Below are 23,286 nucleotides of genomic sequence, written 5' to 3' on the forward strand. Positions count from 1 at the left end.
CTTCTTCTTCTTTTAAATGAAGGGTGCTTAGACTGTATGTTGCATGTCTGTATTTTATGTAATAAATGTAACCTTGTGTATTTTACTGTCTTTTTACTGCCATGTGCTTAATGGAGTTTTGCATCTGTCCTTGGAGATAATTGGATTACTTCCCAATTATCTCCAGGATAGAAGACTCTGTGGAACTGGTTTTGGGCAGAAAAGCCATGCTTCATTTGGTCACAAAGGACTACGATCTATCTTTTGAACCACTGAACCAATTTGTATGATTCTGACCTATGTTTGTATTTGGAGTATGCTGATTCTGAAAATGTAAGTTTTATGTGAATGTGATGCATACTTTTAAAGTTATGAATAATGTGGAAAAACTGTATTTCTCTGCTTGTGATAATTACATTACCCATTTTGTAATGGCACCCCTTTATGCCCAGGGTGCCATTACAAAAGATGAGAGCGGAATAGTGGGGGATTAGCTCAAATGGTAGAGTGCTCGCTTAGCATGTGAGAGGTAGCGGGATCGATGCTTCTTCTTTTAAATGAAGGGTGCTTAGTTGAACTTTTTGTTTACCTGGATGTCATTGCCACAGCAGCATGTTGCAAAATGTTTAACTGCTTACCTGATTCTTCAAAAATGTCCTACTTTGACATTGAGTGAACTCACAAATTACCTTCGATAGCTCAGCTGGTAGAGCGGAGGACTGTAGTTGGTATATGATAGCAATCCTTAGGTCGCTGGTTCAATTCCGGCTCGAAGGACATTTGTTTTTCTCTCTTGTAGAGCAGAGGACTGTATGTTGCATGTCTGTATTTTATGTAATAAATGTAACCTTGTGTATTTTACTGTCTTTTTACTGCCATGTGCTTAACGGAGTTTTGCATCTGTCCTTGGAGATAATTGGATTACTTCCCAATTATCTCCAGGATAGAAGACTCTGTGGAACTGGTTTTGGGCAGAAAAGCCATGCTTCATTTGGTCACAAAGGACTACGATCTATCTTTTGAACCACTGGACCAATTTGTATGATTCTGACCTATGTTTGTATTTGGAGTATGCTGATTCTGAAAATGTAAGTTTTATGTGAATGTGATGCATACTTTTAAAGTTATGAATAATGTGGAAAAACTGTATTTCTCTGCTTGTGATAATTACATTACCCATTTTGTAATGGCACCCCTTTATGCCCAGGGTGCCATTACAAAAGATGAGAGCGGAATAGTGGGGGATTAGCTCAAATGGTAGAGTGCTCGCTTAGCATGTGAGAGGTAGCGGGATCGATGCTTCTTCTTTTAAATGAAGGGTGTTTAGTTGAACTTTTTGTTTACCTGGATGTCATTGCCACAGCCGCATGTTGCAAAATGTTTAACTGCTTACCTGATTCTTCAAAAATGTCCTACTTTGACATTGAGTGAACTCACGAATTACCTTCGATAGCTCAGCTGGTAGAGCGGAGGACTGTAGTTGGTATATGATAGCAATCCTTAGGTCGCTGGTTCAATTCCGGCTCGAAGGACATTTGCTTTTCTCTCTTGTAGAGCAGAGGACTGTATGTTGCATGTCTGTATTTTATGTAATAAATGTAACCTTGTGTATTTTACTGTCTTTTTACTGCCATGTGCTTAATGGAGTTTTGCATCTGTCCTTGGAGATAATTGGATTACTTCCCAATTATCTCCAGGATAGAAGACTCTGTGGAACTGGTTTTGGGCAGAAAAGCCATGCTTCATTTGGTCACAAAGGACTACGATCTATCTTTTGAACCACTGGACCAATTTGTATGATTTTGACGTATGTTTGTATTTGGAGTATGCTGATTCTGAAAATGTAAGTTTTATGTGAATGTGATGCATACTTTTAAAGTTATGAATAATGTGGAAAAACTGTATTTCTCTGCTTGTGATAATTACATTACCCATTTTGTAATGGCACCCCTTTATGCCCAGGGTGCCATTACAAAAGATGAGAGCGGAATAGTGGGGGATTAGCTCAAATGGTAGAGTGCTCGCTTAGCATGTGAGAGGTAGCGGGATCGATGCTTTTTCTTTTAAATGAAGGGTGCTTAGTTGAACTTTTTGTTTACCTGGATGTCATTGCCACAGCAGCATGTTGCAAAATGTTTAACTGCTTACCTGATTCTTCAAAAATGTCCTACTTTGACATTGAGTGAACTCACGAATTACCTTCGATAGCTCAGCTGGTAGAGCGGAGGACTGTAGTTGGTATATGATAGCAATCCTTAGGTCGCTGGTTCGATTCCGGCTCGAAGGACATTTGCTTTTCTCTCTTGTAGAGCAGAGGACTGTATGTTGCATGTCTGTATTTTATGTAATAAATGTAACCTTGTGTATTTTACTGTCTTTTTACTGCCATGTGCTTAATGGAGTTTTGCATCTGTCCTTGGAGATAATTGGATTACTTCCCAATTATCTCCAGGATAGAAGACTCTGTGGAACTGGTTTTGGGCAGAAAAGCCATGCTTCATTTGGTCACAAAGGACTACGATCTATCTTTTGAACCACTGGACCAATTTGTATGATTCTGACCTATGTTTGTATTTGGAGTATGCTGATTCTGAAAATGTAAGTTTTATGTGAATGTGATGCATACTTTTAAAGTTATGAATAATGTGGAAAAACTGTATTTCTCTGCTTGTGATAATTACATTACCCATTTTGTAATGGCACCCCTTTATGCCCAGGGTGCCATTACAAAAGATGAGTGCGGAAAAGTGGGGGATTAGCTCAAATGGTAGAGCGCTCGCTTAGCATGTGAGAGGTAGCGGGATCGATGCCCGCATTCTCCAGTGGCTTCTTCTTCTTTTAAATGAAGGGTGCTTAGACTGTATGTTGCATGTCTGTATTTTATGTAATAAATGTAACCTTGTGTATTTTACTGTCTTTTTACTGCCATGTGCTTAATGGAGTTTTGCATCTGTCCTTGGAGATAATTGGATTACTTCTCAATTATCTCCAGGATAGAAGACTCTGTGGAACTGGTTTTGGGCAGAAAAGCCATGCTTCATTTGTTCACAAAGGACTACGATCTATCTTTTGAACCACTGGACCAATTTGTATTTGGAGTATGCTGATTCTGAAAATGTAAGTTTTATGTGAATGTGATGCATACTTTTAAAGTTATGAATAATGTGGAAAAACTGTATTTCTCTGCTTGTGATAATTACATTACCCATTTTGTAATGGCACCCCTTTATGCCCAGGGTGCCATTACAAAAGATGAGAGCGGAATAGTGGGGGATTAGCTCAAATGGTAGAGTGCTCGCTTAGCATGTGAGAGGTAGCGGGATCGATGCTTCTTCTTTTAAATGAAGGGTGCTTAGTTGAACTTTTTGTTTACCTGGATGTCATTGCCACAGCAGCATGTTGCAAAATGTTTAACTGCTTACCTGATTCTTCAAAAATGTCCTACTTTGACATTGAGTGAACTCACGAATTACCTTCGATAGCTCAGCTGGTAGAGCGGAGGACTGTAGTTGGTATATGATAGCAATCCTTAGGTGGCTGGTTCAATTCCGGCTCGAAGGACATTTGCTTTTCTCTCTTGTAGAGCAGAGGACTGTATGTTGCATGTCTGTATTTTATGTAATAAATGTAACCTTGTGTATTTTACTGTCTTTTTACTGCCATGTGCTTAATGGAGTTTTGCATCTGTCCTTGGAGATAATTGGATTACTTCCCAATTATCTCCAGGATAGAAGACTCTGTGGAACTGGTTTTGGGCAGAAAAGCCATGCTTCATTTGGTCACAAAGGACTAGGATCTATCTTTTGAACCACTGGACCAATTTGTATGATTCTGACCTATGTTTGTATTTGGAGTATGCTGATTCTGAAAATGTAAGTTTTATGTGAATGTGATGCATACTTTTAAAGTTAAGAATAATGTGGAAAAACTGTATTTCTCTGCTTGTGATAATTACATTACCCATTTTGTAATGGCACCCCTTTATGCCCAGGGTGCCATTACAAAAGATGAGTGCGGAAAAGTGGGGGATTAGCTCAAATGGTAGAGCGCTCGCTTAGCATGTGAGAGGTAGCGGGATCGATGCCCGCATTCGCCAGTGGCTTCTTCTTCTTTTAAATGAAGGGTGCTTAGACTGTATGTTGCATGTATTTTATGTAATAAATGTAACCTTGTGTATTTTACTGTCTTTTTACTGCCATGTGCTTAATGGAGTTTTGCATCTGTCCTTGGAGATAATTGGATTACTTCCCAATTATCTCCAGGATAGAAGACTCTGTGGAACTGGTTTTGGGCAGAAAAGCCATGCTTCATTTGGTCACAAAGGACTACGATCTATCTTTTGAACCACTGGACCAATTTGTATGATTTTGACGTATGTTTGTATTTGGAGTATGCTGATTCTGAAAATGTAAGTTTTATGTGAATGTGATGCATACTTTTAAAGTTATGAATAATGTGGAAAAACTGTATTTCTCTGCTTGTGATAATTACATTACCCATTTTGTAATGGCACCCCTTTATGCCCAGGGTGCCATTACAAAAGATGGGAGCGGAATAGTGGGGGATTAGCTCAAATGGTAGAGTGCTCGCTTAGCATGTGAGAGGTAGCGGGATCGATGCTTCTTTTTTTAAATGAAGGGTGCTTAGTTGAACTTTTTGTTTACCTGGATGTCATTGCCACAGCAGCATGTTGCAAAATGTTTAACTGCTTACCTGATTCTTCAAAAATGTCCTACTTTGACATTGAGTGAACTCACGAATTACCTTCGATAGCTCAGCTGGTAGAGCGGAGGACTGTAGTTGGTATATGATAGCAATCCTTAGGTCGCTGGTTCAATTCCGGCTCGAAGGACATTTGTTTTTCTCTCTTGTAGAGCAGAGGACTGTATGTTGCATGTCTGTATTTTATGTAATAAATGTAACCTTGTGTATTTTACTGTCTTTTTACTGCCATGTGCTTAACGGAGTTTTGCATCTGTCCTTGGAGATAATTGGATTACTTCCCAATTATCTCCAGGATAGAAGACTCTGTGGAACTGGTTTTGGGCAGAAAAGCCATGCTTCATTTGGTCACAAAGGACTACGATCTATCTTTTGAACCACTGGACCAATTTGTATGATTCTGACCTATGTTTGTATTTGGAGTATGCTGATTCTGAAAATGTAAGTTTTATGTGAATGTGATGCATACTTTTAAAGTTATGAATAATGTGGAAAAACTGTATTTCTCTGCTTGTGATAATTACATTACCCATTTTGTAATGGCACCCCTTTATGCCCAGGGTGCCATTACAAAAGATGAGAGCGGAATAGTGGGGGATTAGCTCAAATGGTAGAGTGCTCGCTTAGCATGTGAGAGGTAGCGGGATCGATGCTTCTTCTTTTAAATGAAGGGTGCTTAGTTGAACTTTTTGTTTACCTGGATGTCATTGCCACAGCAGCATGTTGCAAAATGTTTAACTGCTTACCTGATTCTTCAAAAATGTCCTACTTTGACATTGAGTGAACTCACGAATTACCTTCGATAGCTCAGCTGGTAGAGCAGAGGACTGTAGTTGGTATATGATAGCAATCCTTAGGTTGCTGGTTCAATTCCGGCTCGAAGGACATTTGCTTTTCTCTCTTGTAGAGCAGAGGACTGTATGTTGCATGTCTGTATTTTATGTAATAAATGTAACCTTGTGTATTTTACTGTCTTTTTACTGCCATGTGCTTAATGGAGTTTTGCATCTGTCCTTGGAGATAATTGGATTACTTCCCAATTATCTCCAGGATAGAAGACTCTGTGGAACTGGTTTTGGGCAGAAAAGCCATGCTTCATTTGGTCACAAAGGACTACGATCTATCTTTTGAACCACTGGACCAATTTGTATGATTTTGACGTATGTTTGTATTTGGAGTATGCTGATTCTGAAAATGTAAGTTTTATGTGAATGTGATGCATACTTTTAAAGTTATGAATAATGTGGAAAAACTGTATTTCTCTGCTTGTGATAATTACATTACCCATTTTGTAATGGCACCCCTTTATGCCCAGGGTGCCATTACAAAAGATGAGAGCGGAATAGTGGGGGATTAGCTCAAATGGTAGAGTGCTCGCTTAGCATGTGAGAGGTAGCGGGATCGATGCTTTTTCTTTTAAATGAAGGGTGCTTAGTTGAACTTTTTGTTTACCTGGATGTCATTGCCACAGCAGCATGTTGCAAAATGTTTAACTGCTTACCTGATTCTTCAAAAATGTCCTACTTTGACATTGAGTGAACTCACGAATTACCTTCGATAGCTCAGCTGGTAGAGCGGAGGACTGTAGTTGGTATATGATAGCAATCCTTAGGTCGCTGGTTCAATTCCGTCTCAAAGGACATTTGCTTTTCTCTCTTGTAGAGCAGAGGACTGTATGTTGCATGTCTGTATTTTATGTAATAAATGTAACCTTGTGTATTTTACTGACTTTTTACTGCCATGTGCTTAATGGAGTTTTGCATCTGTCCTTGGAGATAATTGGATTACTTCCCAATTATCTCCAGGATAGAAGACTCTGTGGAACTGGTTTTGGGCAGAAAAGCCATGCTTCATTTGGTCACAAAGGACTACGATCTATCTTTTGAACCACTGGACCAATTTGTATGATTCTGACCTATGTTTGTATTTGGAGTATGCTGATTCTGAAAATGTAAGTTTTATGTGAATGTGATGCATACTTTTAAAGTTATGAATAATGTGGAAAAACTGTATTTCTCTGCTTGTGATAATTACATTACCCATTTTGTAATGGCACCCCTTTATGCCCAGGGTGCCATTACAAAAGATGAGTGCGGAAAAGTGGAGGATTAGCTCAAATGGTAGAGCGCTCGCTTAGCATGTGAGAGGTAGCGGGATCGATGCCCGCATTCTCCAGTGGCTTCTTCTTCTTTTAAATGAAGGGTGCTTAGACTGTATGTTGCATGTCTGTATTTTATGTAATAAATGTAACCTTGTGTATTTTACTGTCTTTTTACCGCCATGTGCTTAATGGAGTTTTGCATCTGTCCTTGGAGATAATTGGATTACTTCCCAATTATCTCCAGGATAGAAGACTCTGTGGAACTGGTTTTGGGCAGAAAAGCCATGCTTCATTTGGTCACAAAGGACTACGATCTATCTTTTGAACCACTGAACCAATTTGTATGATTCTGACCTATGTTTGTATTTGGAGTATGCTGATTCTGAAAATGTAAGTTTTATGTGAATGTGATGCATACTTTTAAAGTTATGAATAATGTGGAAAAACTGTATTTCTCTGCTTGTGATAATTACATTACCCATTTTGTAATGGCACCCCTTTATGCCCAGGGTGCCATTACAAAAGATGAGAGCGGAATAGTGGGGGATTAGCTCAAATGGTAGAGTGCTCGCTTAGCATGTGAGAGGTAGCGGGATCGATGCTTCTTCTTTTAAATGAAGGGTGTTTAGTTGAACTTTTTGTTTACCTGGATGTCATTGCCACAGCCGCATGTTGCAAAATGTTTAACTGCTTACCTGATTCTTCAAAAATGTCCTACTTTGACATTGAGTGAACTCACGAATTACCTTCGATAGCTCAGCTGGTAGAGCGGAGGACTGTAGTTGGTATATGATAGCAATCCTTAGGTCGCTGGTTCAATTCCGGCTCGAAGGACATTTGCTTTTCTCTCTTGTAGAGCAGAGGACTGTATGTTGCATGTCTGTATTTTATGTAATAAATGTAACCTTGTGTATTTTACTGTCTTTTTACTGCCATGTGCTTAATGGAGTTTTGCATCTGTCCTTGGAGATAATTGGATTACTTCCCAATTATCTCCAGGATAGAAGACTCTGTGGAACTGGTTTTGGGCAGAAAAGCCATGCTTCATTTGGTCACAAAGGACTACGATCTATCTTTTGAACCACTGAACCAATTTGTATGATTCTGACCTATGTTTGTATTTGGAGTATGCTGATTCTGAAAATGTAAGTTTTATGTGAATGTGATGCATACTTTTAAAGTTATGAATAATGTGGAAAAACTGTATTTCTCTGCTTGTGATAATTACATTACCCATTTTGTAATGGCACCCCTTTATGCCCAGGGTGCCATTACAAAAGATGAGAGCGGAATAGTGGGGGATTAGCTCAAATGGTAGAGTGCTCGCTTAGCATGTGAGAGGTAGCGGGATCGATGCTTTTTCTTTTAAATGAAGGGTGCTAAGTTGAACTTTTTGTTTACCTGGATGTCATTGCCACAGCAGCATGTTGCAAAATGTTTAACTGCTTACCTGATTCTTCAAAAATGTCCTACTTTGACATTGAGTGAACTCACGAATTACCTTCGATAGCTCAGCTGGTAGAGCGGAGGACTGTAGTTGGTATATGATAGCAATCCTTAGGTCGCTGGTTCAATTCCGGCTCGAAGGACATTTGCTTTTCTCTCTTGTAGAGCAGAGGACTGTATGTTGCATGTCTGTATTTTATGTAATAAATGTAACCTTGTGTATTTTACTGTCTTTTTACTGCCATGTGCTTAATGGAGTTTTGCATCTGTCCTTGGAGATAATTGGATTACTTCCCAATTATCTCCAGGATAGAAGACTCTGTGGAACTGGTTTTGGGCAGAAAAGCCATGCTTCATTTGGTCACAAAGGACTACGATCTATCTTTTGAACCACTGGACCAATTTGTATTTGGAGTATGCTGATTCTGAAAATGTAAGTTTTATGTGAATGTGATGCATACTTTTAAAGTTATGAATAATGTGGAAAAACTGTATTTCTCTGCTTGTGATAATTACATTACCCATTTTGTAATGGCACCCCTTTATGCCCAGGGTGCCATTACAAAAGATGAGAGCGGAATAGTGGGGGATTAGCTCAAATGGTAGAGTGCTCGCTTAGCATGTGAGAGGTAGCGGGATCGATGCTTCTTCTTTTAAATGAAGGGTGCTTAGTTGAACTTTTTGTTTACCTGGATGTCATTGCCACAGCAGCATGTTGCAAAATGTTTAACTGCTTACCTGATTCTTCAAAAATGTCCTACTCTGACATTGAGTGAACTCACGATTTACCTTCGATAGCTCAGCTGGTAGAGCGGAGGACTGTAGTTGGTATATGATAGCAATCCTTAGGTCGCTGGTTCAATTCCGGCTCGAAGGACATTTGCTTTTCTCTCTTGTAGAGCAGAGGACTGTATGTTGCATGTCTGTATTTTATGTAATAAATGTAACCTTGTGTATTTTACTGTCTTTTTACTGCCATGTGCTTAATGGAGTTTTGCATCTGTCCTTGGAGATAATTGGATTACTTCCCAATTATCTCCAGGATAGAAGACTCTGTGGAACTGGTTTTGGGCAGAAAAGCCATGCTTCATTTGGTCACAAAGGACTACGATCTATCTTTTGAACCACTGGACCAATTTGTATGATTCTGACCTATGTTTGTATTTGGAGTATGCTGATTCTGAAAATGTAAGTTTTATGTGAATGTGATGCATACTTTTAAAGTTAAGAATAATGTGGAAAAACTGTATTTCTCTGCTTGTGATAATTACATTACCCATTTTGTAATGGCACCCCTTTATGCCCAGGGTGCCATTACAAAAGATGAGTGCGGAAAAGTGGGGGATTAGCTCAAATGGTAGAGCGCTCGCTTAGCATGTGAGAGGTAGCGGGATCGATGCCCGCATTCTCCAGTGGCTTCTTCTTCTTTTAAATGAAGGGTGCTTAGACTGTATGTTGCATGTCTGTATTTTATGTAATAAATGTAACCTTGTGTATTTTACTGTCTTTTTACTGCCATGTGCTTAACGGAGTTTTGCATCTGTCCTTGGAGATAATTGGATTACTTCCCAATTATCTCCAGGATAGAAGACTCTGTGGAACTGGTTTTGGGCAGAAAAGCCATGCTTCATTTGGTCACAAAGGACTACGATCTATCTTTTGAACCACTGGACCAATTTGTATGATTCTGACCTATGTTTGTATTTGGAGTATGCTGATTCTGAAAATGTAAGTTTTATGTGAATGTGATGCATACTTTTAAAGTTATGAATAATGTGGAAAAACTGTATTTCTCTGCTTGTGATAATTACATTACCCATTTTGTAATGGCACCCCTTTATGCCCAGGGTGCCCTTACAAAAGATGAGAGCGGAATAGTGGGGGATTAGCTCAAATGGTAGAGTGCTCGCTTAGCATGTGAGAGGTAGCGGGATCGATGCTTCTTCTTTTAAATGAAGGGTGTTTAGTTGAACTTTTTGTTTACCTGGATGTCATTGCCACAGCCGCATGTTGCAAAATGTTTAACTGCTTACCTGATTCTTCAAAAATGTCCTACTTTGACATTGAGTGAACTCACGAATTACCTTCGATAGCTCAGCTGGTAGAGCGGAGGGCTGTAGTTGGTATATGATAGCAATCCTTAGGTCGCTGGTTCAATTCCGGCTCGAAGGACATTTGCTTTTCTCTCTTGTAGAGCAGAGGACTGTATGTTGCATGTCTGTATTTTATGTAATAAATGTAACCTTGTGTATTTTACTGTCTTTTTACTGCCATGTGCTTAATGGAGTTTTGCATCTGTCCTTGGAGATAATTGGATTACTTCCCAATTATCTCCAGGATAGAAGACTCTGTGGAACTGGTTTTGGGCAGAAAAGCCATGCTTCATTTGGTCACAAAGGACTACGATCTATCTTTTGAACCACTGAACCAATTTGTATGATTCTGACCTATGTTTGTATTTGGAGTATGCTGATTCTGAAAATGTAAGTTTTATGTGAATGTGATGCATACTTTTAAAGTTATGAATAATGTGGAAAAACTGTATTTCTCTGCTTGTGATAATTACATTACCCATTTTGTAATGGCACCCCTTTATGCCCAGGGTGCCATTACAAAAGATGAGAGCGGAATAGTGGGGGATTAGCTCAAATGGTAGAGTGCTCGCTTAGCATGTGAGAGGTAGCGGGATCGATGCTTTTTCTTTTAAATGAAGGGTGCTTAGTTGAACTTTTTGTTTACCTGGATGTCATTGCCACAGCAGCATGTTGCAAAATGTTTAACTGCTTACCTGATTCTTCAAAAATGTCCTACTTTGACATTGAGTGAACTCACGAATTACCTTCGATAGCTCAGCTGGTAGAGCGGAGGACTGTAGTTGGTATATGATAGCAATCCTTAGGTCGCTGGTTCAATTCCGGCTCGAAGGACATTTGCTTTTCTCTCTTGTAGAGCAGAGGACTGTATGTTGCATGTCTGTATTTTATGTAATAAATGTAACCTTGTGTATTTTACTGTCTTTTTACTGCCATGTGCTTAATGGAGTTTTGCATCTGTCCTTGGAGATAATTGGATTACTTCCCAATTATCTCCAGGATAGAAGACTCTGTGGAACTGGTTTTGGGCAGAAAAGTCATGCTTCATTTGGTCACAAAGGACTACGATCTATCTTTTGAACCACTGGACCAATTTGTATGATTCTGACCTATGTTTGTATTTGGAGTATGCTGATTCTGAAAATGTAAGTTTTATGTGAATGTGATGCATACTTTTAAAGTTAAGAATAATGTGGAAAAACTGTATTTCTCTGCTTGTGATAATTACATTACCCATTTTGTAATGGCACCCCTTTATGCCCAGGGTGCCATTACAAAAGATGAGTGCGGAAAAGTGGGGGATTAGCTCAAATGGTAGAGCGCTCGCTTAGCATGTGAGAGGTAGCGGGATCGATGCCCGCATTCTCCAGTGGCTTCTTCTTCTTTTAAATGAAGGGTGCTTAGACTGTTTGTTGCATGTCTGTATTTTATGTAATAAATGTAACCTTGTGTATTTTACTGTCTTTTTACTGCCATGTGCTTAATGGAGTTTTGCATCTGTCCTTGGAGATAATTGGATTACTTCCCAATTATCTCCAGGATAGAAGACTCTGTGGAACTGGTTTTGGGCAGAAAAGCCATGCTTCATTTGGTCACAAAGGACTACGATCTATCTTTTGAACCACTGAACCAATTTGTATGATTCTGACCTATGTTTGTATTTGGAGTATGCTGATTCTGAAAATGTAAGTTTTATGTGAATGTGATGCATACTTTTAAAGTTATGAATAATGTGGAAAAACTGTATTTCTCTGCTTGTGATAATTACATTACCCATTTTGTAATGGCACCCCTTTATGCCCAGGGTGCCATTACAAAAGATGAGAGCGGAATAGTGGGGGATTAGCTCAAATGGTAGAGTGCTCGCTTAGCATGTGAGAGGTAGCGGGATCGATGCTTCTTCTTTTAAATGAAGGGTGCTTAGTTGAACTTTTTGTTTACCTGGATGTCATTGCCACAGCAGCATGTTGCAAAATGTTTAACTGCTTACCTGATTCTTCAAAAATGTCCTACTTTGACATTGAGTGAACTCACAAATTACCTTCGATAGCTCAGCTGGTAGAGCGGAGGACTGTAGTTGGTATATGATAGCAATCCTTAGGTCGCTGGTTCAATTCCGGCTCGAAGGACATTTGTTTTTCTCTCTTGTAGAGCAGAGGACTGTATGTTGCATGTCTGTATTTTATGTAATAAATGTAACCTTGTGTATTTTACTGTCTTTTTACTGCCATGTGCTTAACGGAGTTTTGCATCTGTCCTTGGAGATAATTGGATTACTTCCCAATTATCTCCAGGATAGAAGACTCTGTGGAACTGGTTTTGGGCAGAAAAGCCATGCTTCATTTGGTCACAAAGGACTACGATCTATCTTTTGAACCACTGGACCAATTTGTATGATTCTGACCTATGTTTGTATTTGGAGTATGCTGATTCTGAAAATGTAAGTTTTATGTGAATGTGATGCATACTTTTAAAGTTAAGAATAATGTGGAAAAACTGTATTTCTCTGCTTGTGATAATTACATTACCCATTTTGTAATGGCACCCCTTTATGCCCAGGGTGCCATTACAAAAGATGAGTGCGGAAAAGTGGGGGATTAGCTCAAATGGTAGAGCGCTCGCTTAGCATGTGAGAGGTAGCGGGATCGATGCCCGCATTCTCCAGTGGCTTCTTCTTCTTTTAAATGAAGGGTGCTTAGACTGTTTGTTGCATGTCTGTATTTTATGTAATAAATGTAACCTTGTGTATTTTACTGTCTTTTTACTGCCATGTGCTTAATGGAGTTTTGCATCTGTCCTTGGAGATAATTGGATTACTTCCCAATTATCTCCAGGATAGAAGACTCTGTGGAACTGGTTTTGGGCAGAAAAGCCATGCTTCATTTGGTCACAAAGGACTACGATCTATCTTTTGAACCACTGAACCAATTTGTATGATTCTGACCTATGTTTGTATTTGGAGTATGCTGATTCTGAAAATGTAAGTTTTATGTGAATGTGATGCATACTTTTAAAGTTATGAATAATGTGGAAAAACTGTATTTCTCTGCTTGTGATAATTACATTACCCATTTTGTAATGGCACCCCTTTATGCCCAGGGTGCCATTACAAAAGATGAGAGCGGAATAGTGGGGGATTAGCTCAAATGGTAGAGTGCTCGCTTAGCATGTGAGAGGTAGCGGGATCGATGCTTCTTCTTTTAAATGAAGGGTGCTTAGTTGAACTTTTTGTTTACCTGGATGTCATTGCCACAGCAGCATGTTGCAAAATGTTTAACTGCTTACCTGATTCTTCAAAAATGTCCTACTTTGACATTGAGTGAACTCACAAATTACCTTCGATAGCTCAGCTGGTAGAGCGGAGGACTGTAGTTGGTATATGATAGCAATCCTTAGGTCGCTGGTTCAATTCCGGCTCGAAGGACATTTGTTTTTCTCTCTTGTAGAGCAGAGGACTGTATGTTGCATGTCTGTATTTTATGTAATAAATGTAACCTTGTGTATTTTACTGTCTTTTTACTGCCATGTGCTTAACGGAGTTTTGCATCTGTCCTTGGAGATAATTGGATTACTTCCCAATTATCTCCAGGATAGAAGACTCTGTGGAACTGGTTTTGGGCAGAAAAGCCATGCTTCATTTGGTCACAAAGGACTACGATCTATCTTTTGAACCACTGGACCAATTTGTATGATTCTGACCTATGTTTGTATTTGGAGTATGCTGATTCTGAAAATGTAAGTTTTATGTGAATGTGATGCATACTTTTAAAGTTATGAATAATGTGGAAAAACTGTATTTCTCTGCTTGTGATAATTACATTACCCATTTTGTAATGGCACCCCTTTATGCCCAGGGTGCCATTACAAAAGATGAGAGCGGAATAGTGGGGGATTAGCTCAAATGGTAGAGTGCTCGCTTAGCATGTGAGAGGTAGCGGGATCGATGCTTCTTCTTTTAAATGAAGGGTGTTTAGTTGAACTTTTTGTTTACCTGGATGTCATTGCCACAGCCGCATGTTGCAAAATGTTTAACTGCTTACCTGATTCTTCAAAAATGTCCTACTTTGACATTGAGTGAACTCACGAATTACCTTCGATAGCTCAGCTGGTAGAGCGGAGGACTGTAGTTGGTATATGATAGCAATCCTTAGGTCGCTGGTTCAATTCCGGCTCGAAGGACATTTGCTTTTCTCTCTTGTAGAGCAGAGGACTGTATGTTGCATGTCTGTATTTTATGTAATAAAATTAACCTTGTGTATTTTACTGTCTTTTTACTGCCATGTGCTTAATGGAGTTTTGCATCTGTCCTTGGAGATAATTGGATTACTTCCCAATTATCTCCAGGATAGAAGACTCTGTGGAACTGGTTTTGGGCAGAAAAGCCATGCTTCATTTGGTCACAAAGGACTACGATCTATCTTTTGAACCACTGGACCAATTTGTATGATTTTGACGTATGTTTGTATTTGGAGTATGCTGATTCTGAAAATGTAAGTTTTATGTGAATGTGATGCATACTTTTAAAGTTATGAATAATGTGGAAAAACTGTATTTCTCTGCTTGTGATAATTACATTACCCATTTTGTAATGGCACCCCTTTATGCCCAGGGTGCCATTACAAAAGATGAGAGCGGAATAGTGGGGGATTAGCTCAAATGGTAGAGTGCTCGCTTAGCATGTGAGAGGTAGCGGGATCGATGCTTTTTCTTTTAAATGAAGGGTGCTTAGTTGAACTTTTTGTTTACCTGGATGTCATTGCCACAGCAGCATGTTGCAAAATGTTTAACTGCTTACCTGATTCTTCAAAAATGTCCTACTTTGACATTGAGTGAACTCACGAATTACCTTCGATAGCTCAGCTGGTAGAGCGGAGGACTGTAGTTGGTATATGATAGCAATCCTTAGGTCGCTGGTTCAATTCCGGCTCGAAGGACATGTGTTTTTCTCTCTTGTAGAGCAGAGGACTGTATGTTGCATGTCGGTATTTTATGTAATAAATGTAACCTTGTGTATTTTACTGTCTTTTTACTGCCATGTGCTTAATGGAGTTTTGCATCTGTCCTTGGAGATAATTGGATTACTTCCCAATTATCTCCAGGATAGAAGACTCTGTGGAACTGGTTTTGGGCAGAAAAGCCATGCTTCATTTGGTCACAAAGGACTACGATCTATCTTTTGAACCACTGGACCAATTTGTATGATTTTGACGTATGTTTGTATTTGGAGTATGCTGATTCTGAAAATGTAAGTTTTATGTGAATGTGATGCATACTTTTAAAGTTATGAATAATGTGGAAAAACTGTATTTCTCTGCTTGTGATAATTACATTACCCATTTTGTAATGGCACCCCTTTATGCCCAAGTGCCATTACAAAAGATGAGAGCGGAAAAGTGGGGGATTAGCTCAAATGGTAGAGCGCTCGCTTAGCATGTGAGAGGTAGCGGGATCGATGCCCGCATTCTCCAGTGGCTTCTTCTTCTTTTAAATGAAGGGTGCTTAGACTGTATGTTGCATGTCTGTATTTTATGTAATAAATGTAACCTTGTGTATTTTACTGTCTTTTTACTGCCATGTGCTTAATGGAGTTTTGCATCTGTCCTTGGAGATAATTGGATTACTTCCCAATTATCTCCAGGATAGAAGACTCTGTGGAACTGGTTTTGGGCAGAAAAGCCATGCTTCATTTGTTCACAAAGGACTACGATCTATCTTTTGAACCACTGGACCAATTTGTATTTGGAGTATGCTGATTCTGAAAATGTAAGTTTTATGTGAATGTGATGCATACTTTTAAAGTTATGAATAATGTGGAAAAACTGTATTTCTCTGCTTGTGATAATTACATTACCCATTTTGTAATGGCACCCCTTTATGCCCAGGGTGCCATTACAAAAGATGAGAGCGGAATAGTGGGGGATTAGCTCAAATGGTAGAGTGCTCGCTTAGCATGTGAGAGGTAGCGGGATCGATGCTTCTTCTTTTAAATGAAGGGTGCTTAGTTGAACTTTTTGTTTACCTGGATGTCATTGCCACAGCAGCATGTTGCAAAATGTTTAACTGCTTACCTGATTCTTCAAAAATGTCCTACTTTGACATTGAGTGAACTCACGAATTACCTTCGATAGCTCAGCTGGTAGAGCGGAGGACTGTAGTTGGTATATGATAGCAATCCTTAGGTCGCTGGTTCAATTCCGGCTCGAAGGACATTTGCTTTTCTCTCTTGTAGAGCAGAGGACTGTATGTTGCATGTCTGTATTTTATGTAATAAATGTAACCTTGTGTATTTTACTGTCTTTTTACTGCCATGTGCTTAATGGAGTTTTGCATCTGTCCTTGGAGATAATTGGATTACTTCCCAATTATCTCCAGGATAGAAGACTCTGTGGAACTGGTTTTGGGCAGAAAAGCCATGCTTCATTTGGTCACAAAGGACTACGACCTATCTTTTGAACCACTGGACCAATTTGTATGATTCTGACCTATGTTTGTATTTGGAGTATGCTGATTCTGAAAATGTAAGTTTTATGTGAATGTGATGCATACTTTTAAAGTTATGAATAATGTGGAAAAACTGTATTTCTCTGCTTGTGATAATTACATTACCCATTTTGTAATGGCACCCCTTTATGCCCAGGGTGCCATTACAAAAGATGAGTGCGGAAAAGTGGGGGATTAGCTCAAATGGTAGAGCGCTCGCTTAGCATGTGAGAGGTAGCGGGATCGATGCCCGCATTCTCCAGTGGCTTCTTCTTCTTTTAAATGAAGGGTGCTTAGACTGTATGTTGCATGTCTGTATTTTATGTAATAAATGTAACCTTGTGTATTTTAGTGTCTTTTTACTGCCATGTGCTTAATGGAGTTTTGCATCTGTCCTTGGAGATAATTGGATTACTTCCCAATTATCTCCAGGATAGAAGACTCTGTGGAACTGGTTTTGGGCAGAAAAGCCATGCTTCATTTGTGTCAGGATCGGGACAGGGATCCAACACGCAGAGTACAAAGAGTGGAATAGTACGTATACCGGGCCTTAGAATGGCCGGACTAACGTACCGAGAGTAATAGAGAATAGTCAGAGACAAGCCGAGGTCGAGGGAACGAGAAGACAGATAAGCGAGGGACAAGCCGGGTCAAGGGATAACAGAGAAGCAGGAAAGTACAACAAGCCGAGTCAAAACCAAATAGAGCAAACGAGAATACCAGAGCACTGAGTGACTAGACAAGCTAGAACCACGACAGGGCAATGAGCTGAAGGGAGAAGTAAGCTTAAATACCCTGGCTCCGGATGGTAAGCACGCCTCTGACAAGTACCGATTGGATATCGGACACTTGAGTGGCAGGTCGCTCGTGATAGCGTCAAGACGTCACGTATTGAGCGTCCTGCTAGAAAAGGACGTGGATTCCTCGCGGCCGGTGTTTAAGTGGATGAACCGCGAGGAACGGAGGGAGCAGCTCGCCTGGACGGATAAACCACCAAGTCTCTACCTCCCTTAGAGGTAGAGACCTCAGGTACCCTGACAGTACCCCCCCTCTCAGATACGCCCACCGGGCGGAAGGAACCGGGGCGAGATGGGAAGCGGAGGTGAAATGCTCTGCGAAGGCGAGAAGCATGAACGTCCTCCTGAGGTACCCAACTCCTCTCCTCAGGACCATATCCCCTCCAGTTGACCAGATATTGCAATTTTCCCCTCGAAATTCTGGAATCAATGATGGAGCTGACCTCGTACTCCTCCCGACCCTCCACCTGAACAGGACGAGGTGAGGAAACCTTAGAGGAGAATTTGTTGCAAATAAGAGGTTTCAACAAGGAGACATGAAATGAGTTAGGAATGCGTAAGGCAGGTGGCAGAGCCAGGCGATACGCAACCGGATTGATACGAGTGAGAACCCTGTAAGGGCCTATGTAGCGAGGAGCAAATTTCATAGATGGAACTTTTAGGCGAACATTCTTAGTACTCAACCATACCCTATCCCCAGGGACAAAAACAGGAGCCGCTCTTCTATGCTTGTCAGCGTGTTTCTTGAACAACGAGGAACTATGTAACAGAATTTGCCGAGTCTGATCCCATAATGTCTTCAGGTTGGCGACATGATCATCAACCGACGGTATCCCCTGAGAAGAGGAAACCGAAGGAAAAATCGAAGGATGAAAGCCATAGTTCATGAAGAAAGGGCTAGAGCGAGTTGAATCGCAAACAAGGTTATTGTGTGCGAACTCCGCCCAAGGAATCAGACCGACCCAATCGTCCTGGTGTTCGGAAACAAAGCAACGCAGATATTGTTCGATCTTTTGATTGGTACGTTCAGCAGCTCCGTTAGACTGAGGGTGATAGGCAGAGGAAAAGTTCAATTTGATGCCCATTTGAGAAAAAAAGGATCTCCAGAAACGTGAGACAAATTGAGAGCCTCTATCAGAAACAATCTCCGAAGGAATCCCATGTAGACGAAAAACCTCTCTCGCAAAAATCTCCGCCAATTCAGAAGAAGTCGGAAGTTTAGGTAATGGCACGAAATGAGCCATCTTAGTAAATCTATCCACCACCGTGAGAATAACAGTCTGTCTCTTGGAAGCAGGCAAATCAACGATAAAGTCTATGGACAAGCAGGACCAAGGTCTCTCAGGAACGTCCAAGGGGTGTAACAGGCCACATGGAGAAGCATGAGGTAGTTTAGTCTTGGCACAAGTTTCACAAGCTGCGACGAACTCCTCAATATCTTTTCGAAGTGAAGGCCACCAGAAATCCTTGGATATCAGAGAGTATGTCTTGCGAATACCAGGATGACCAGCTACTTTACTTTCGTGAAAACATTGTAAGAGCTCCAGTTGAAGTTCAGGAGGAACAAAGTTTCTTCCCTCAGGAGTGTTTCCGGGGGCTAGATGTTGTGACTTCAAGATCTGGTCAAGTAGCGGGGAATGAATTTTGAGACTGGTATTAGCAATAATATTGCATTTGGGTACAATGGAGGACATAAGTGGTTCAACTGAAGCAGAGGGCTCATATTGGCGAGATAGCGCATCGGCTTTAGAATTCTTTGACCCAGGTCTGTAAGTCAGAACGTAATTGAAATGGGTAAGAAACAACGACCAACGAGCCTGCCTGGAGGACAAACGCTTGGCCTCTCCGATATAAGACAAATTTTTGTGGTCAGTTAGAATGGTAACAGGATGTAATGTACCCTCCAATAAATGTCTCCACTCTTTCAAAGCCTTGATAACCGCTAGTAATTCTCTGTCACCAATGTCATATCTGCTTTCAGTACCGGTCAATTTTTTAGAGAAAAATCCACATGGATGTAATGGTTTATCAACACCCAACCTTTGAGATAGGACAGCACCTAAACCAGTCTCCGATGCGTCTACCTCAAGTAGAAAAGGCAGAGAAGTGTCGGGGTGAACTAAAATTGGAGCGGAAGCGAAAAGCTCCTTGAGAGTTTTGAACGCAAGGAGAGCTTCAGTAGTCCAATTCTTAGTATCAGCCCCCTGTTTGGTCATATTAGTGATAGGTGCGATAATGGAAGAATAGCCCTTAATAAAGCGCCTATAATAATTAGAAAAACCAATAAATCTCTGTACGGCTTTAAGACCTTTGGGTAAAGGCCACTCTAGAATGGATTGGAGCTTATTCGGATCCATCTTAAATCCCTCCCCAGAGATCACATAGCCGAGAAAGGTTACCTGGGTCTGATCAAAGCTACATTTCTCCAACTTGCAGTACAAGCCATGCTGGAGAAGCTTGTGCAAAACCCTCCTGACTTGCTTGTGATGAGTCTCAATCTCACTAGAATGAATGAGTATATCATCTAGGTATACAATGACGCAATCTTGCTGAAATTCCCTAAGAACCTCATTTATCAGATCCTGGAATACAGCTGGCGCATTGCATAACCCAAAAGGCATAACAGTATATTCATAGTGACCATATCGAGTATTGAATGCCGTCATCCACTCATGTCCCTGCTGGATTCTCACCAAGTTATATGCCCCTCTGAGGTCTAACTTGGTGAAAATTGTAGAGCCCTTCAAACGATCGAAGAGTTCGGTGATCAAGGGAATCGGGTAGGCATTTTTAATGGTTATCTTATTTAGGCCTCGATAGTCAATACAAGGTCTCAAAGAACCATCCTTCTTTTTAACAAAAAAAAATCCAGCCCCGGCAGGAGAGGAGGACCTCCTAATGAATCCCTTGTCTAAATTTTCGTGAATATACTCCTCTAGAACTGAGTTCTCTTTCGTAGATAACGGGTATACATGACCTCTGGGCGGCATGGTACCAGGAAGTAAATTAATTTTGCAATCAAAGGACCTGTGTGGGGGTAAGGTATCGGCTTTCTTTTTGTCAAATACAGCCTTTAAATCTAGATACTGAGACGGAATTTGTGTCTCTGTAGGATTGTCAGAGTTAGTCGATGTGTTGGTCAAGCCGAGAGGTGAGACCTTCCGCAAGCATTTCTCTTGACAATTCTGTCCCCACGAAACTATCTCCCCTGACTCCCAATTAATAATAGGGTTATGCCTCCTCAACCAGGAGTACCCCAGAACTATGGGAATAGACGGAGAAGAAATGAGCAGTAAGGATATGTCCTCTCTATGTAGGATGCCAACAGTTAAGTTAATCGGTATGGTCTCATGGAAAATAACAGGCTCAAGTAACGGTCTACCATCGATGGCCTCAACAGCCAGTGGTGTCTCTTTTAACTGGGATGGAATAGCATGCTTGGCAGCAAAACCCTGATCTATAAAGCTCTCAGCAGCTCCAGAATCAATTAGTGCCATAGTCTTAACTACTCCCTTTTCCCACTTTAAAGAAACGGGTAACAGAAGCCTGAGCTCTTTGTAGTTGTGAATAGAGGACAAAGTAGAAACACCCAAGGCCTGTCCTCTAAAGGAACTTAGGTGCGAGCGTTTCCCGAACGATTGGGACAATTTAGGCGTAAATGACCTCTGACTCCACAATACATACATAAACCCTCCCTTCTCCTGTACTGTCTCTCCCTCTCTGTGAGATGAGTACTGCCTATCTGCATAGGTTCAGGAATACGTAAGTCCTCGAACTCAGAATTTTGAAAGGTAGGCGCTAGTTTAAAGGAGGGTCTACGGGTCCTATCTCGAGTGTTCTGCCTCTCTCTTAAGCGTTCATCAATACGAGATATAAAAGAGATTAAATCCTCCAAATTTTCAGGGAGTTCTCTAGTAGCGACCTCGTCAAGAATTACATCTGATAACCCATTCAGAAACACATCTATATAAGCCTGTTCGTTCCACTTAACTTCTGCCGCCAAGGACCTGAACTCTAGTGCATAATCCACAAGTGTTCGATTGTCCTGTCTAAGGCGCAACAGTAATCTAGCTGCATTGACCTTTCTACCAGGAGGGTCAAAAGTTCTTCTAAACGCAGCTACAAAGGCATTATAATTATAGACTAGTGGATTATCATTCTCCCATAAAGGATTGGCCCATCTCAAAGCTTTTTCAATGAGTAAAGTAATAACAAATCCAACCTTCGCTCTATCTGTAGGATAAGAGCGGGGTTGTAATTCGAAATGGATGCTAATCTGGTTTAGAAAGCCACGACACCTCTCCGGTGACCCGCCATAACGTACTGGTGGGGTAATACGGGAAGAAGCACCTACAGTGGCTACCTCTAGGCCTGAGACTGCAGGAGAAATAGACGGAGTACGTGTCTCCTCAGGTGGATTACTAGCACGAGACAAAAGTGCCTGTAGTGCCAAAGCCATCTGATCCATCCTATACTCCATGGCGTCAAACCTGGGATCCGAAGAACCAAGCTGACTGTTTGTACCTGCAGGATCCATTGGCCCTGTCGTAATGTCAGGATCGGGACAGGGATCCAACACGCAGAGTACAAAGAGTGGAATAGTACGTATACCGGGCCTTAGAATGGCCGGACTAACGTACCGAGAGTAATAGAGAATAGTCAGAGACAAGCCGAGGTCGAGGGAACGAGAAGACAGATAAGCGAGGGACAAGCCGGGTCAAGGGATAACAGAGAAGCAGGAAAGTACAACAAGCCGAGTCAAAACCAAATAGAGCAAACGAGAATACCAGAGCACTGAGTGACTAGACAAGCTAGAACCACGACAGGGCAATGAGCTGAAGGGAGAAGTAAGCTTAAATACCCTGGCTCCGGATGGTAAGCACGCCTCTGACAAGTACCGATTGGATATCGGACACTTGAGTGGCAGGTCGCTCGTGATAGCGTCAAGACGTCACGTATTGAGCGTCCTGCTAGAAAAGGACGTGGATTCCTCGCGGCCGGTGTTTAAGTGACTGGATGAACCGCGAGGAACGGAGGGAGCAGCTCGCCTGGACGGATAAACCACCAAGTCTCTACCTCCCTTAGAGGTAGAGACCTCAGGTACCCTGACAATTTGGTCACAAAGGACTACGATCTATCTTTTGAACCACTGGACCAATTTGTATGATTCTGACCTATGTTTGTATTTGGAGTATGCTGATTCTGAAAATGTAAGTTTTATGTGAATGTGATGCATACTTTTAAAGTTATGAATAATGTGGAAAAACTGTATTTCTCTGCTTGTGATAATTACATTACCCATTTTGTAATGGCACCCCTTTATGCCCAGGGTGCCATTACAAAAGATGAGAGCGGAATAGTGGGGGATTAGCTCAAATGGTAGAGTGCTCGCTTAGCATGTGAGAGGTAGCGGGATCGATGCTTCTTCTTTTAAATGAAGGGTGCTTAGTTGAACTTTTTGTTTACCTGGATGTCATTGCCACAGCAGCATGTTGCAAAATGTTTAACTGCTTACCTGATTCTTCAAAAATGTCCTACTTTGACATTGAGTGAACTCACGAATTACCTTCGATAGCTCAGCTGGTAGAGCGGAGGACTGTAGTTGGTATATGATAGCAATCCTTAGGTCGCTGGTTCAATTCCGGCTCGAAGGACATTTGCTTTTCTC

At 40.9% G+C, this 23,286-nt stretch overlaps 15 non-coding genes across 15 annotated transcripts; all 15 read left to right on the forward strand.

Moving 5' to 3' along the window:
• Window positions 1-667: 667 nt before the first annotated feature.
• On the forward strand, window positions 668-756 carry TRNAY-GUA (transfer RNA tyrosine (anticodon GUA)). The gene is given in 2 exon segments: window positions 668-704; window positions 721-756. It is a non-coding gene; the product is annotated as a tRNA-Tyr (tRNA).
• A 666-nt stretch (window positions 757-1,422) lies between these two features.
• TRNAY-GUA (transfer RNA tyrosine (anticodon GUA)) lies at window positions 1,423-1,511 on the forward strand. The gene is given in 2 exon segments: window positions 1,423-1,459; window positions 1,476-1,511. It is a non-coding gene; the product is annotated as a tRNA-Tyr (tRNA).
• Window positions 1,512-2,177: 666 nt separating this feature from the next.
• TRNAY-GUA (transfer RNA tyrosine (anticodon GUA)) lies at window positions 2,178-2,266 on the forward strand. The gene is given in 2 exon segments: window positions 2,178-2,214; window positions 2,231-2,266. It is a non-coding gene; the product is annotated as a tRNA-Tyr (tRNA).
• Window positions 2,267-4,742: 2,476 nt separating this feature from the next.
• TRNAY-GUA (transfer RNA tyrosine (anticodon GUA)) lies at window positions 4,743-4,831 on the forward strand. Its single transcript is given in 2 exon segments — window positions 4,743-4,779; window positions 4,796-4,831. It is a non-coding gene; the product is annotated as a tRNA-Tyr (tRNA).
• Window positions 4,832-6,803: 1,972 nt separating this feature from the next.
• Window positions 6,804-6,876, forward strand: TRNAA-AGC (transfer RNA alanine (anticodon AGC)). The gene has a single exon. It is a non-coding gene; the product is annotated as a tRNA-Ala (tRNA).
• A 671-nt stretch (window positions 6,877-7,547) lies between these two features.
• TRNAY-GUA (transfer RNA tyrosine (anticodon GUA)) lies at window positions 7,548-7,636 on the forward strand. The gene is given in 2 exon segments: window positions 7,548-7,584; window positions 7,601-7,636. It is a non-coding gene; the product is annotated as a tRNA-Tyr (tRNA).
• Window positions 7,637-8,302: 666 nt separating this feature from the next.
• Window positions 8,303-8,391, forward strand: TRNAY-GUA (transfer RNA tyrosine (anticodon GUA)). The gene is given in 2 exon segments: window positions 8,303-8,339; window positions 8,356-8,391. It is a non-coding gene; the product is annotated as a tRNA-Tyr (tRNA).
• A 645-nt stretch (window positions 8,392-9,036) lies between these two features.
• Window positions 9,037-9,125, forward strand: TRNAY-GUA (transfer RNA tyrosine (anticodon GUA)). The gene is given in 2 exon segments: window positions 9,037-9,073; window positions 9,090-9,125. It is a non-coding gene; the product is annotated as a tRNA-Tyr (tRNA).
• Window positions 9,126-11,086: 1,961 nt separating this feature from the next.
• On the forward strand, window positions 11,087-11,175 carry TRNAY-GUA (transfer RNA tyrosine (anticodon GUA)). The gene is given in 2 exon segments: window positions 11,087-11,123; window positions 11,140-11,175. It is a non-coding gene; the product is annotated as a tRNA-Tyr (tRNA).
• A 1,206-nt stretch (window positions 11,176-12,381) lies between these two features.
• TRNAY-GUA (transfer RNA tyrosine (anticodon GUA)) lies at window positions 12,382-12,470 on the forward strand. Its single transcript is given in 2 exon segments — window positions 12,382-12,418; window positions 12,435-12,470. It is a non-coding gene; the product is annotated as a tRNA-Tyr (tRNA).
• A 1,206-nt stretch (window positions 12,471-13,676) lies between these two features.
• On the forward strand, window positions 13,677-13,765 carry TRNAY-GUA (transfer RNA tyrosine (anticodon GUA)). The gene is given in 2 exon segments: window positions 13,677-13,713; window positions 13,730-13,765. It is a non-coding gene; the product is annotated as a tRNA-Tyr (tRNA).
• A 666-nt stretch (window positions 13,766-14,431) lies between these two features.
• TRNAY-GUA (transfer RNA tyrosine (anticodon GUA)) lies at window positions 14,432-14,520 on the forward strand. The gene is given in 2 exon segments: window positions 14,432-14,468; window positions 14,485-14,520. It is a non-coding gene; the product is annotated as a tRNA-Tyr (tRNA).
• Window positions 14,521-15,186: 666 nt separating this feature from the next.
• On the forward strand, window positions 15,187-15,275 carry TRNAY-GUA (transfer RNA tyrosine (anticodon GUA)). Its single transcript is given in 2 exon segments — window positions 15,187-15,223; window positions 15,240-15,275. It is a non-coding gene; the product is annotated as a tRNA-Tyr (tRNA).
• Window positions 15,276-16,459: 1,184 nt separating this feature from the next.
• Window positions 16,460-16,548, forward strand: TRNAY-GUA (transfer RNA tyrosine (anticodon GUA)). Its single transcript is given in 2 exon segments — window positions 16,460-16,496; window positions 16,513-16,548. It is a non-coding gene; the product is annotated as a tRNA-Tyr (tRNA).
• A 6,635-nt stretch (window positions 16,549-23,183) lies between these two features.
• On the forward strand, window positions 23,184-23,272 carry TRNAY-GUA (transfer RNA tyrosine (anticodon GUA)). Its single transcript is given in 2 exon segments — window positions 23,184-23,220; window positions 23,237-23,272. It is a non-coding gene; the product is annotated as a tRNA-Tyr (tRNA).
• The last annotated feature ends 14 nt before the right edge of the window (window positions 23,273-23,286 follow it).

The sequence above is a fragment of the Pelobates fuscus genome, chromosome 4 (assembly GCF_036172605.1).
Source record: "Pelobates fuscus isolate aPelFus1 chromosome 4, aPelFus1.pri, whole genome shotgun sequence".
NCBI lineage: Eukaryota > Metazoa > Chordata > Amphibia > Anura > Pelobatidae > Pelobates > Pelobates fuscus.